This window comes from Botryllus schlosseri, chromosome 16 (assembly GCF_051294905.1).
Source record: "Botryllus schlosseri isolate E-star chromosome 16, Bs_hap1, whole genome shotgun sequence".
Taxonomy (NCBI): Eukaryota; Metazoa; Chordata; class Ascidiacea; order Stolidobranchia; family Styelidae; genus Botryllus; species Botryllus schlosseri.
The window spans coordinates 18,218,066-18,230,318 of NC_137251.1; the positions used below are offsets into that span (position 1 = coordinate 18,218,066).

Sequence of the window (12,253 nt, forward strand, 5' to 3'; positions counted from 1 at the left end):
CCGCGCCCCAAATTCCTTAATAGAGTGGGGAGCGTGCTCGAAGGGGACTCAAAAGTATTTCGTAAACCAACATATATTATAGAGCATTTTCGAGAATTTAATTAATTCTTGTAAATGTTTTTCGAGCTTTCGAGTGAAGAAATCCAACTGAACATGGATAAACGACGGGAGTACGAGGTAACCCGTCGGTCGTCACAATAATCAGTACACACTACACAAGAAGTAGCTTTTTGTTTCAAAACAGTTGGTGACCCCTGCTCCAGTAGATAGCTGGGTTTGAAATGCATGCCTCTTCCCCTCAAGAAAAAACATACATAGGCTATATTTTATGGGAACAGGCATTTCGTAGCCGGTCATTACCGCGCCACGATCCCACAACACACCAAAACACATATTCAGTTTCGGCCAACACGCAACTCCACGGGATGTGATACCAAAGAAATACCTTGGCCGAAACTTAGGGTATTCGTCCATTGTCAATAGCCGCGCTGAGTGGGGGGACTAATAACTCTTGTCCTTCCAATCTGGGCCCACAATGCAAATGTCACCCGGCGCATCCACATAAGAATAAAGCCATGACAATTTGTGTGTGCGTCTCACAAAAGATATTCTTTTAGTCTGCTACGTTTGGGCGAGTACAATATCTTGTGATTATACAACGGACTGGAGGTCGCGAATTAACAACATACAGTAATTATAACAACATACTAGATGCTATGAATATGAATTACGTGCCCCAGCTTTACGGGTAAATCTGACACTCGGGGCTCAGAGAGGTTATAAATGAATAGTAATATAATGCAATTACCAATATTATTGACGAAATTCATTTTTGAAAATTGACGAACGGTTTGACAGGGGAATTGCTGTTTTGGCTGAATTGCTGATTCTAGCTACAACCCACGCTAACAGGTCAGGCTATATAAACGGATGGTTATGGCGGCAGGTCCAAATGCTAAGTAACGAACTGTGAAATAACGATTGACGCCCGTTTCAAGTAGTTATATGAGAATAAGATATGGTTAACATAAAATTTCTGCCTTCAACTTAATACATATACAGCGAGCTGCTGTTACGAGAAACGGCTAAGCACGGCTCGGTTATGATATATATCAGCAGCTGTTTATTTGTAATGCTTCGTTGTGGAAACTGCAATGTCTTATTCGACGAGTACAAAATTCCGAATCTTCGTCAGGTGCGCGTGCGTACGTAGGCCTCCTGCTCGCCAAGCATCAATGATAAACTGCGTTTAACTAAGCACAACCAAACATTAATACATAAGTTACTATTTGAAACTATAGGCAGAGTGGTGATCAATATCCTGCTGCTCAAGTAGCGGCTTCTGTAGTGTATTGATAACCTGATACACACCACGGGAGGTGTTCTTACAATCACACTACAATGTCCATCGCATGTCTGTTTACTATGTGTGGATACTTGTTACGCAATGACGAGCGGAGCTAATACTTCTGACGTAATAATGAGTCAGTGGCGTTTGAAAACAGACGTTTGTGCTAACGCTAACGTGGTATATTATCTCATTCTTGTTCACGAATATTCAGTTTATGTCATAGTCCTTGTACAAACAAAAAGTAATCGTTCTTTCACAAACAAATCGATTAGATATGGGAAGTAGTCGATTACGATTACGATTACTTCGGACTTTTTTCGAATGTAATCGATTGCGATTACGATTACTTCAAAATGCTGTAATCGTCGTAATCGATTACGATTACTAATCGCGATTACCCCATGTCTGGTGCCAACCGATAACGGCCTTGATAAAAATCTTCAAGTTCAAACTATACGATTTAGATCCTACCTGTAATACATGGCGCTACATCAAAGTAATATTCAAATGTAAGATCGAGACTGCAGCTGCAACCCTCTTTCAGTTCGACGTAAACCTTGAATTTTGAACCGTTGAATTGATGAAAAAAGACTGCACAGTTCCAAAGAAAGAGGCTTTGCTGTTTTCTGAAATCATTAAAAAGACTTCTTGCAAAGCACGCGGTAGATATTGAGTCTAACATATTGAAGCGAGGCCGCATTATATCACTGATCATTTGATAAATGATCCTCCTCGTCACCTGATCCGCAATAAAGCGGTGTTTTAAACAGCCTAGGAAGGAGGGCCGCGTGACAAGTCTGCAGAGACAGAATCATAGTAAAGAATATCGGCCTGGCGCGGATGGCTTGTTGTCGAAAAACATCATGAACGCCAAACAAACAGCCACAGCAACAATCGATGAGTGGAGACGTTAGAAATCAATGATGGGTATGATGATCTTGTGCGCAATCGTGCTCAATCGATGTTCCATTGTCCAGCAAACTTATTCATCATGTTTCGGGGTCAGTTAATTGGAATAAAAATTGATGTTGGATTTCGAGTAAGCTAACATATACGTTGTTAAACGTAGGCTACCCGTGGAGCTACTTAAAAAGAGCATCTGCGTGAAAGAGCCAAACGCATTTGAACGCCTTGTATGTGTGACGCTGAATTCGGCAAAACTTGAACTTGAAAGTGACGCATTTTGAAGATATCAGTCGTAATCACGTGGCGTATTGGCGGGGTATGAGCTTATGATTCGCTTCAGCACGATAACGATAGTAATTAGTAAGGCATCTGTGCTGAGCGACCCATCAACTGCACATGACGTTGGATCTGATGTGGATAGAGGAAAATCTTATTTTGCAATCCAATAAATACAGATTAGAAAATAAATACTGGTCCATGACACCAGTAGAACTGCAATCGTTCGAACAACAAAACGAAGAACACAAAGAGAATAATACACAGGGAAAAATAATAATTGGCTATGGCAGTTTTTGAATACCATATATACATACACAAATATTTATCCCACGTGTGGGAGGGTGTGTAAATGAATATCACTTTAGTATAACAGCATATCTAAGATGTCGGTACAATATAGTGTCATAACATTATAAAATGTTGTACAATACAGCTGCTGTACAATACTGCTTGATCGGCTGCTGCTCTAAGAGAGGCATTGCAATCAATTCCAGTCGAGCATGTTCTCAGTAGTAGCTCATAAGGCTATAATATTTTGATGAACTATATGATTGGACGAAATAACAAATTTGCAACCACGATTCGGCGAGTCGGATTTCAGTATTTGAGAAGTGTTCGCAAAACTCACCTTCAAATGCGCCACGAATGTAGCAGTTGTTGTTTTTGGTACAGTTTTCTGATCTGCTGTATTTCGTGACATTAACTGTAATGTTATTCATAGACGTGCAGCTGTGATTTTGAAATATCCATTCCTGTGCAGATGATAAGTTCGTTTTTTTTGCTACACCGCACATCTTTCCTTGCGTACATTGGATCTCTTTTCTCAGGGTATCAGAATCTGAGAAAGTATGTATTTGAAGAGGTATGAAATCTTCGGCGGCATTTTAGCAGGATTGTAATGGCTCGAGTCAGTCGAGATTTTTCAGTGACCCGACTTTACTCAAGTCATTTTCTTGAATACTGAAAATAACTCGACTTGAGTAAATTTGCGTATTAACTCGACTTGTAGGCTACCTAAGTCATTGCGTATGACTCAACCAAGTCATGTGACTCGAGAATCGGACGGCCAAGACAGGCATTTCAATGTAACTTCGAAGAATAGCAAAGTTCAACATTATTGATATTTCGTCTATTTCAGTGCATAATCATATATGAAAACTACGGCCAGAAATTTGAAAGAATGCGGATATGAATGCCAGACATTTGGTACCACCTAAGTCAGTGGTTCTCAAACTTTTTTAGACACGCCTACTAGATTTTTTACATTAGACAACGATGTATTTTTATATCAATTTCATTGATTGTTTGAACAAGCATCATTCGCTGACAACCTACGTGTAGTTGGGTAAAGCTCAGAATTTTCGTCGCGCTTCGCGCGCAGTGGATACGGAGATACCAGCATGATTACACGAAATTATCGTTGAATATAATTTAGGTAGCGGGTTGGCGTGGCTCCGTTCACACCACATTGTCACTCTTCGCCCATATGAAATATTTCATCACAGTATATAGGGCTCATCACAACGTTTGAAACTGATGTTTCGCAAACTAGCATTTACTTATCATATCGTAATCCAGCATGTCCTTGTCCATTGGGTGTCCTAAACTCCTAATCTGGAAAAGTGGACTCTGACTTTTTTTAGTTTTGGAGCAGTTTCACCATACCACATTACCACATTTGAAACTTTCTGGACTAAAGACATGAAATACATGTTCCGCTTTTAGAAGTAGTATTTATAATTCACGTTCAATTCCCAGTATCATATACTTTGAGTTCTTATTAATATCAACTCTTTTGATTGGATAACATACATGTTGAAGTATAAAAGCAAGTGTAGTAATGCCGGTAATTTCTGGAAATAAAGCTACACAATATGGCATTTTTCCGGTTCACCATATTTTTTATTAACGTTTACTAATCGCGCAAAGTATTTGCACAGTACAACTTCTCCGTATTGCTCTATACGACTAAACTACGGGCCTTATAATATGGAGGAGAGCGCCATACCATGATGTTTACTAAAACGTGCTGTTCGAGAACACAGCATTTCCATATCAATACTCTCATTTTCATCCCATGATGCGGACGAATGCTTATGCTGTCGAAAATTGGATACCTCCTGGTATGCATCAACATGGATTGAGCTCGACACCTTTCGCATAGTTCAATTTGCACCCTTTGACAATCCATGTGAACGAATTATAGGATTGTTTTCACAACTACTTACTTACTTACTTGAGTAGATTTAAAGTCGGTCAATTCTACTTCTACTTCTACTTCAAGTAGTTTTAGGTTGCTTGTGGATGAAGTACTTCTACTCGTACTTGAGTAGATTTTCTCGTTGCTACTTCTACTTCTACTTGAGTAGCTTTCTGGACTACTTTGACCACCTCTGACAGTACATTGAACGCTCTCTCATTCGATATTTCATGCTGGTGACGTCATATTTTGTGATACGATTGTCGATATACAATGTTCTTTCCAATTCTCTACTAGTCGCTGACGATTACCCCTGACGAGTGTCAGCCAAAAATATTCGGGTTCATTTCAATAAGAATATACTATTCATCTGCATACTCATTGCAATTTCCAAATTGCCAATATAGCCTGCTAATACCAACATATTATTGCTGTTTAGAGATGTTTTGTGGGCGTGTTGGATAACATTTGTTTGCAAAAATCCATTTTCTCCTGTGATATGCATAACCGCTATTCCAGAATATCAATAGGACAAGCTGCTAGATAGAAATGACTATGGTGAACGTTATATGTTCACAAAAAATTTGTTTCTCAATTTTGATGTCTAATATGTTGCGATCATACCCTAGGCTTACCATATTTTGGAAATCTAAAAAAAGGACACTTTTTCAGAAATTTGAGACTTGCGAAACCGGAGAAGAATTCTCAAAAACCGGTGAATTTTTCCCACTTTGAGATCGGTTGACTAAAAAAATGGTCATCTTTCCGCTCAGAGCTAAAATCACCGTTTTTCACTCCGAAATACCCGCCGGAGCGTCACTTCTGTGTTAATTTACGGCATATCACTCGCAATTTTCTCTAAATCTGACCTACATTTTCAAAAAAGAGGACAAAATCTCAACAAATAGGACAAAAGGGCGTCCTCCGAGGACACTTTCAAAAAAGTCAAAAAAGAGGACAAATCCTCTTAAAAGGGGACGTATGGTAACCCTATCATACCCAAAGGTGCCGTAGGAAGCGGTGCGCGTTATTATTACATTCGCCACCAATCACCATCTATCTACCGCGTATTTTTCAGAAGCGACCGCGTTTCAAGAAATTTCGCCGCACAATTCGCTTTGAAATATTAAAAGTTTTCCCAATTTCCACATAAATAGTAGGATATGATGTTATTTTCAAGAATCGTCATATTGTTGATGTTTATCACTAGCCTACAGATGCGACGCTCCAGAAGGGGTACGCGAAGACAAAGAGGTTGAGAACCACTGGTCCAGTACTAATACGACTTCATCGCCAACCTGGAATCCCAATTAATAACAGTTGTCGTCCTGTTCTAGTCGTCGTAATAATCGTTGGACTATATATTTCACCTGTTCAAGACGCGCACTGTTCACTGCGATACACAAGACACGAGCGATTGTACACAGTACAGATAGGAGGATGCCGAACCGGCTAGTTACTAAGCGTCCACGTCGACCGAGCGCTCGAAGTAACGGTGATCGAACTTGATCATCATTTGGTCGTCTTTTCTTATAGACCCCTTTTTTGCTCTTCTTCATTCGCATCTAAAACTGAACTAATTACCCTCCATTAAATATAATTCAACCCGAGTGTACAAACTGTACAATACGTCCCGTTCCGATTTGCCTGTACGCCCGAGATTACTGAATATTGAACGGAGCATTGCATATGGCCATGGTTACTATATATTGTATTGTTTCCGGTATAATTATATTGGATATTCATCTCGTCGCTCTTAAGCTTCGTTCGTCATGTTTCACTAACGAGCCTGTTTACTTGGTTTGCGTCACAGCGATAGAATTTTGTCGATATATCGACTTCACCTCATCGCGGCTATTGACGTTGGCCGATGATAAGAGCAGACATGGGGTGATTACTTTATGAATGTAATCGATTGCGATTACGATTACTTCTGAATGACGCGATTACGATTACGATTACAGCAAAATCAGGAAGTAGTCGATTACGATTACGATTACATTTGAAAAGTAATCACGATTACTCACGATTACATTTATTTTGCATCTTAGAAGTTATATTAGAACACAATATATGGATTGCGCTGAAAAGGCCTAATGAGATAACAAACTTCCTTTAAAAAAGATGCATCATTTGATTGTTGCATCATAATGTAGCCTACCTATTGCCCATTTTTATAGAGGACGATTTATCGCACCCAACGATTTGCATTTCTGGCAGGTCCATGACTGCCGCACCCCACATTTCCCAATAGGGTGAGGAGCGAGCTCGAAAAGGGCTCAAAGTATTTCGTAGACCAACATAAATTATTGAGTATTTTCGAGAGATTAAATTGACTTGAAAATTCTCTCTAGATAAGCTTGATTTTGAAATGCACACGTCATCCCCTCAACGAAAAAGCATAGCCTACATTATTTATAGGAGGGCTGCATTTAAAACAAATGGTTGTTTGAAACACTTTGTTTAAAACATGTTTTGAACAAAGACTTAAAATAGAATGTGTTTTTTTAGGTTGCAAAATTATGCCATAATTGTGTAAATACTTTTCAAAAAACATGTTGTATGAGCCTATACGGACAATAACCACCCGATTTAGCCGACGTACATCGATATGGGATGGTTGCAACCCTCAAAATAGTCGATTCAGCAGTTATGGGACAGATATTTCGTCAAAGAAGCTATATTTACCCTAGATTTTTAATTGTCAATGTCAATCCACATTCTTGACGTCATGGCTTCAAAAAAACATGATTCAAACATGTCTGCTTTAAATTGATTTTTGTTTTAAATGCAACCCTAGTTTATAGTAATAGGCATTTAGGTTCCAGTCAATACCGTGCCACGAAACACCAAAAGACATGCAGTTTCGACCAACACGCGACTTCACGAAGTGTGCTACTAAAGAGAGACCTTGGCTGAAACTTAGGGTATGTGTCCATTGTCAATAGCCGCGCTGGGTGGGCGTGACTAACAGTCCACGGTCCTTCCAATCTGAGCCCACAATGAAAATGACACCCGGGCACCCACAGAGCATTAAAGACATGACAATTTATGTCTGCGTCTCTCGAAACTTTTTCTTTCAATCTGCTACGTTTGGGATACAATATCTTTTGATTATATAACAGACCGGATGTCGCGAATTAACGACATACACTAAAGTAAAACATGATACCAGACGTTATAATTATGAATTACGTGCCCCCAGCTCTACAGGTAAATCTGAACATCAGGGCAGAGAGAGGATTAAAAATTAATAATAATAAAATGCGATTACCAATATTATTGACGAAATTCAGTCTTCAACTTGAAAATATCACCCTATCAGGTCCAAAGACCAACGTTTGAACTGGGCGACGAATTGCTGTTTTGGTCCTCATTCTAGCTACAACCCACGGTAACATGATATATAAGCCCATGGCTATGACGGCAGGACCCAATGTTGAGTAAAAAATTGTGAAATGAGGATTGGCGCCCGTTTCAAGTAGATCAGTGCTCTTCAACCTTTTTCGACGTGGTACACCCGTTTAACGTTTGCTCAAAACTCGTACACCCCTGTTCACATAAAACACCCAAGTCGGTAATGGGCCTAATTATCATAAAGGATTAGCAAGCAATAGAAACTGCTAAATAGTAATTAGGGCTTGAGATTACCGTACTATCTGATATATCGATAAAGCGTAACGACACATGTCTGTTATGTCCCTTTAAATACATGTGTTGTACATGCTTTTTTTAATCTAAATTGTCCCCCTTGGGGGGGGGGGGAAGCTCGGAAGGGGGGCGCGAAGAAGCTGTCAACTGAAAATATATTTCGCGCTTTGCGCGATTTACCTACAATTCACGCGTGTTCTCTATGTTTCTCTCTCTCATCAACAGGTATAACCTTCCATGCCATCAAAAATTCTGTTGGAGTTGTTAGCATCTCGGTTGGATTTTGTGATATGACGATAAAGGGGGCGCGAAAGTTTTCACTATCATAAATGGCGTCGTGTCTAAAAAAGTTATGAACCACTGGTCTAGGCCAAGGGATCCCATTAAAAGACTACTCGCAATCTTCTGGCGTTTGTAATTGATGAAAATGATATTATAACGAACGAATTTGTGGACCACTGTACACTGTACAGTGTATATACAAATACAAAATACTGCACTACAAAATAATGCCAGACATTCAATGCGACCGTTGCAGCTGTATGTCGTCTGCCAGCTGCGCGAAGTTAGGCAGTAGCCTTTTTTCGAGTGCTCGCATAAGCCTAAGCATAAGCATATCAACATCCTTGATGCAATTTCTTTTTTTTTCGATTTAATTTGAACAAGTGCAGAAAATCCTTACTCGCAACGATATGTCGTAGGCATGCGAACAAGAATCGTAACCGCTTTTTGACTCAGATTTTGATACTCCGGAATTTTAAGAAGTGTTTTAGTAATAGCTCAAATCAAGTACGGGATTCAGAGTCTATTCGCAGTCAGTTAGGCCGCCCGCCACGCAAATTGGAATTTATTTCGTGTCAGCCCAAAAACGGCATGACTTTACGAACGATAATCAACCTAAATGTAACAGTATTGGGGAGAGAGCAGGTAAAAAGCTACTGCTGCAGAAGCGGTAATTCAGACCAGCGATGGTAGCAGGCACCCCAGCCTACTGCGTATCAGGCCTGCCCCACACACAGTCGATAGTAGCACACGGGCTGCAAGAGATGTCAGTAACCTCAGATCGTATGCCGCTATACACAGTCGATTACCGCTAATTTGCATCACTAATAACAAAATACTAAATTGCCAATGTATGGCGAAATATTGGACATAAAGTTGGCATTTTAAAACAATAGGGTTTCGATGTCAACATGAAAGCTGTATCGACCCTGGCTGGCTACGTCACTTTCATTTACGTGCATTGCGGCATTTATTAACGTCGGTGAGGAAGTACCGATTCAATAAGTCTGGCTATCGCGGCGGTTTCCTCAAGAATCACTAAAAGACAATCCGCTAGCTGCACACATGTTTGTTGACTGCATCCTTTCCAACACCGAACAGTACCATTGCCGACGGCTAAATGAATAGGAAAAAAATTTGCTTATGACATCACAATCAAGCGGTATACAGTATTACACTTGAGATAACATATTGCTCGTTAACCTAGGTGCGTCCAGTGGTGCCACTCCTAGTGTTTTAACACTAGATCTAGTGTTTTTTCGGTCGTCCTATAGTGTTCTAGTGTTTTTTTTCGCACAATTTTGCTAATCTAGTGTTTTTCTGCAATGTGCGAACTGCGAACAAGGAATATTCTAACATCAGACTTCCAAATTATACGCTAAATTTATCGCTAATAAGGCGATTTGATGTCTCTGGCTGTATTTGTTTTCAACAATTCCATGTGGTGGTGCAGTAAGAAGCAATTATTACGTAACATTGTGCGCAGTGAATCCGTATTTATGAGCGAATGTCTCGGAAAAAATGAAGAGCGATTTCGCTATAATGCTGTCGTTTCTTGTTGAACTCACTCTGCAGGTTCGGGACAGATTTTCATTTGCCGAGGACAGCATACTTTCGTACTCGAGTGTATTGAATCTGTTAACAGCCTTGTCAACACAAAGAAAAATAAATTCAATCGTTCCTCTAGCTGTGCAATTTCCCTCTATGATATTATTTGATGAGCTTAATGATTTATCGGAAGAATGGGCTGCTTTGGCAAATTCGCAAAATGAGCTGCAGGTTATCAGTCAATGCCATCCAACATAATTTTGGCAAAAATTGAAATATGTGCACAATGGATTCAGTGAATCAAAATTCCCTTTACTGGGGCTCATGACGAATCTCTTGGCATTGCCACATTCCGCTGCATGCATGGAAATGAAGTATGCTGCACATGGACACCTTCCCATTGTTTGGTTGAAGATGTACGGTAGTGAGCAAGATGCCACACAAAAGATACTTATGTTTGATCGATGGTGTACAATCGAAAGATAATATTTATGATGCCGTACAATTCGAAAGCGACAATATTTGATTTTTTCTTACTCTGTTGAATTCGTTTCATTAATTTTCGTTAAATAATCATGCAGTATATCAATTCGTTTCATAACTTTTTGTTGAATGATCATGCAGTATATCATAAATATGTGTTGAATTCATGTGCGGAACACTTCTTATCTATGGATTTGTACTTTGGTCATCATGATTACTTGGCAACGGCAAATTTTTCCTGCAATTTACTAATCTAGTGATTTTTTCGCTAATCTAGTGTTTTTTCACGACACGATCTTGTGTTTTTCTAGAAATCTAGAGTGGCAACGCTGGGTGCGTCAACCTGTACTGACGCATAAACCTGCCTTTGTGATAGCTAGCCACCGGCTCGCTCTAATTCGGATCTGGTACACCCCTGTACACCCCATCCCAGTAGTACACCCTTTGCAAATTCTGGTACACCCTAGGCCCTAGGGTGTACGAAAACCCCGGTTGAAGAGCACTGAAGTAGAGTCATATGAGAATAAGATGCACAGAACATAAAATTCTGCCTTCAACTTAATACAGATAATGTACTGCAAACTGCCGTTACGAGAAACGGCAAAAACGGCTCGGTTATGATGCAGCTGTTGATTTTTAATGCTTTGTTGTGGAAGCCGTAATGTTTTATTTGACGAGTACAAAATTTCAAATCTTTGTCCGGTGTACGTACGTACGTAACGTACTACATAGGCCTACTGCTCGCCAAGCAGCATCGTTCAAACTGCGTTTAACTATAAGCATAACCAAACATCAATACACAAGTTACTATTTTAAACTAGGCATAGTGGTATTAATTGTCCTGCTGCGATGTAGTGGCGTGTGGAACGTTTTGATAACCTGATTTAAAGCACGGCGGGTGTTCCTAGACTAATGTACGTCGATCGAATATATCTATTTGCTGTGGATACTTCTTACGCAATGACTAGCAAAGCTAATAGGCTACTTCTGACGTAATAATGAGCAATGGCATTTGAATATCAGACTTTTTGTGCTATCACGAGCCTGGTATAATATCTCTTCCTTGTTCACGAATGTTGAGTTTATGTCATAGTCCTTGTACAAATAAAAAGTAATCGTTCTTTCACAAAGAAATCGATTAGATATGGGAAGTAGTCGATTACGATTACGATTACTTCGGAATTTTTTCGAATGTAATCTAATGCGATTACGATTACTTGAAAATGCTGTAATCGTCGTAATCGATTACGATTACTAATCGCGATTACCCCATGTCTGGATAAGAGCCGGCCGAAAAGTCGAAAGCTTGAAGTACAATCGAATTAGCAATATCCATATATGTTCGCTGATAAACCAAACTTGTTACCGACTTCATAATTTTTCATATAGCTCTGTGGCCCACCAGTCAAGATTCACTGTCATAGAGTTCTGTTCGATTCTTCGCAATTTAGCATAATCTATTCTATTATAAAATAAAATATTTAACTCCTGTATGTGACCTGAAATCTGTATACAAAATCTAACTTCATAACAAATTGAAGGCAACCTAAATG

The 12,253-nt window shown here is 39.6% G+C and overlaps 2 protein-coding genes across 2 annotated transcripts in view; both read right to left on the bottom strand.

Annotated features, from left to right (window-relative positions):
* The window catches only part of LOC145458993 (uncharacterized), a 190,242-nt gene that overhangs the window by 90,709 nt on the left and 87,280 nt on the right, over positions 1–12,253 (bottom strand). The gene's annotated exons all lie outside the window — the stretch shown is intronic.
* The window catches only part of LOC145458997 (uncharacterized), a 49,171-nt gene that overhangs the window by 36,767 nt on the left and 151 nt on the right, over positions 1–12,253 (bottom strand). The gene's annotated exons all lie outside the window — the stretch shown is intronic.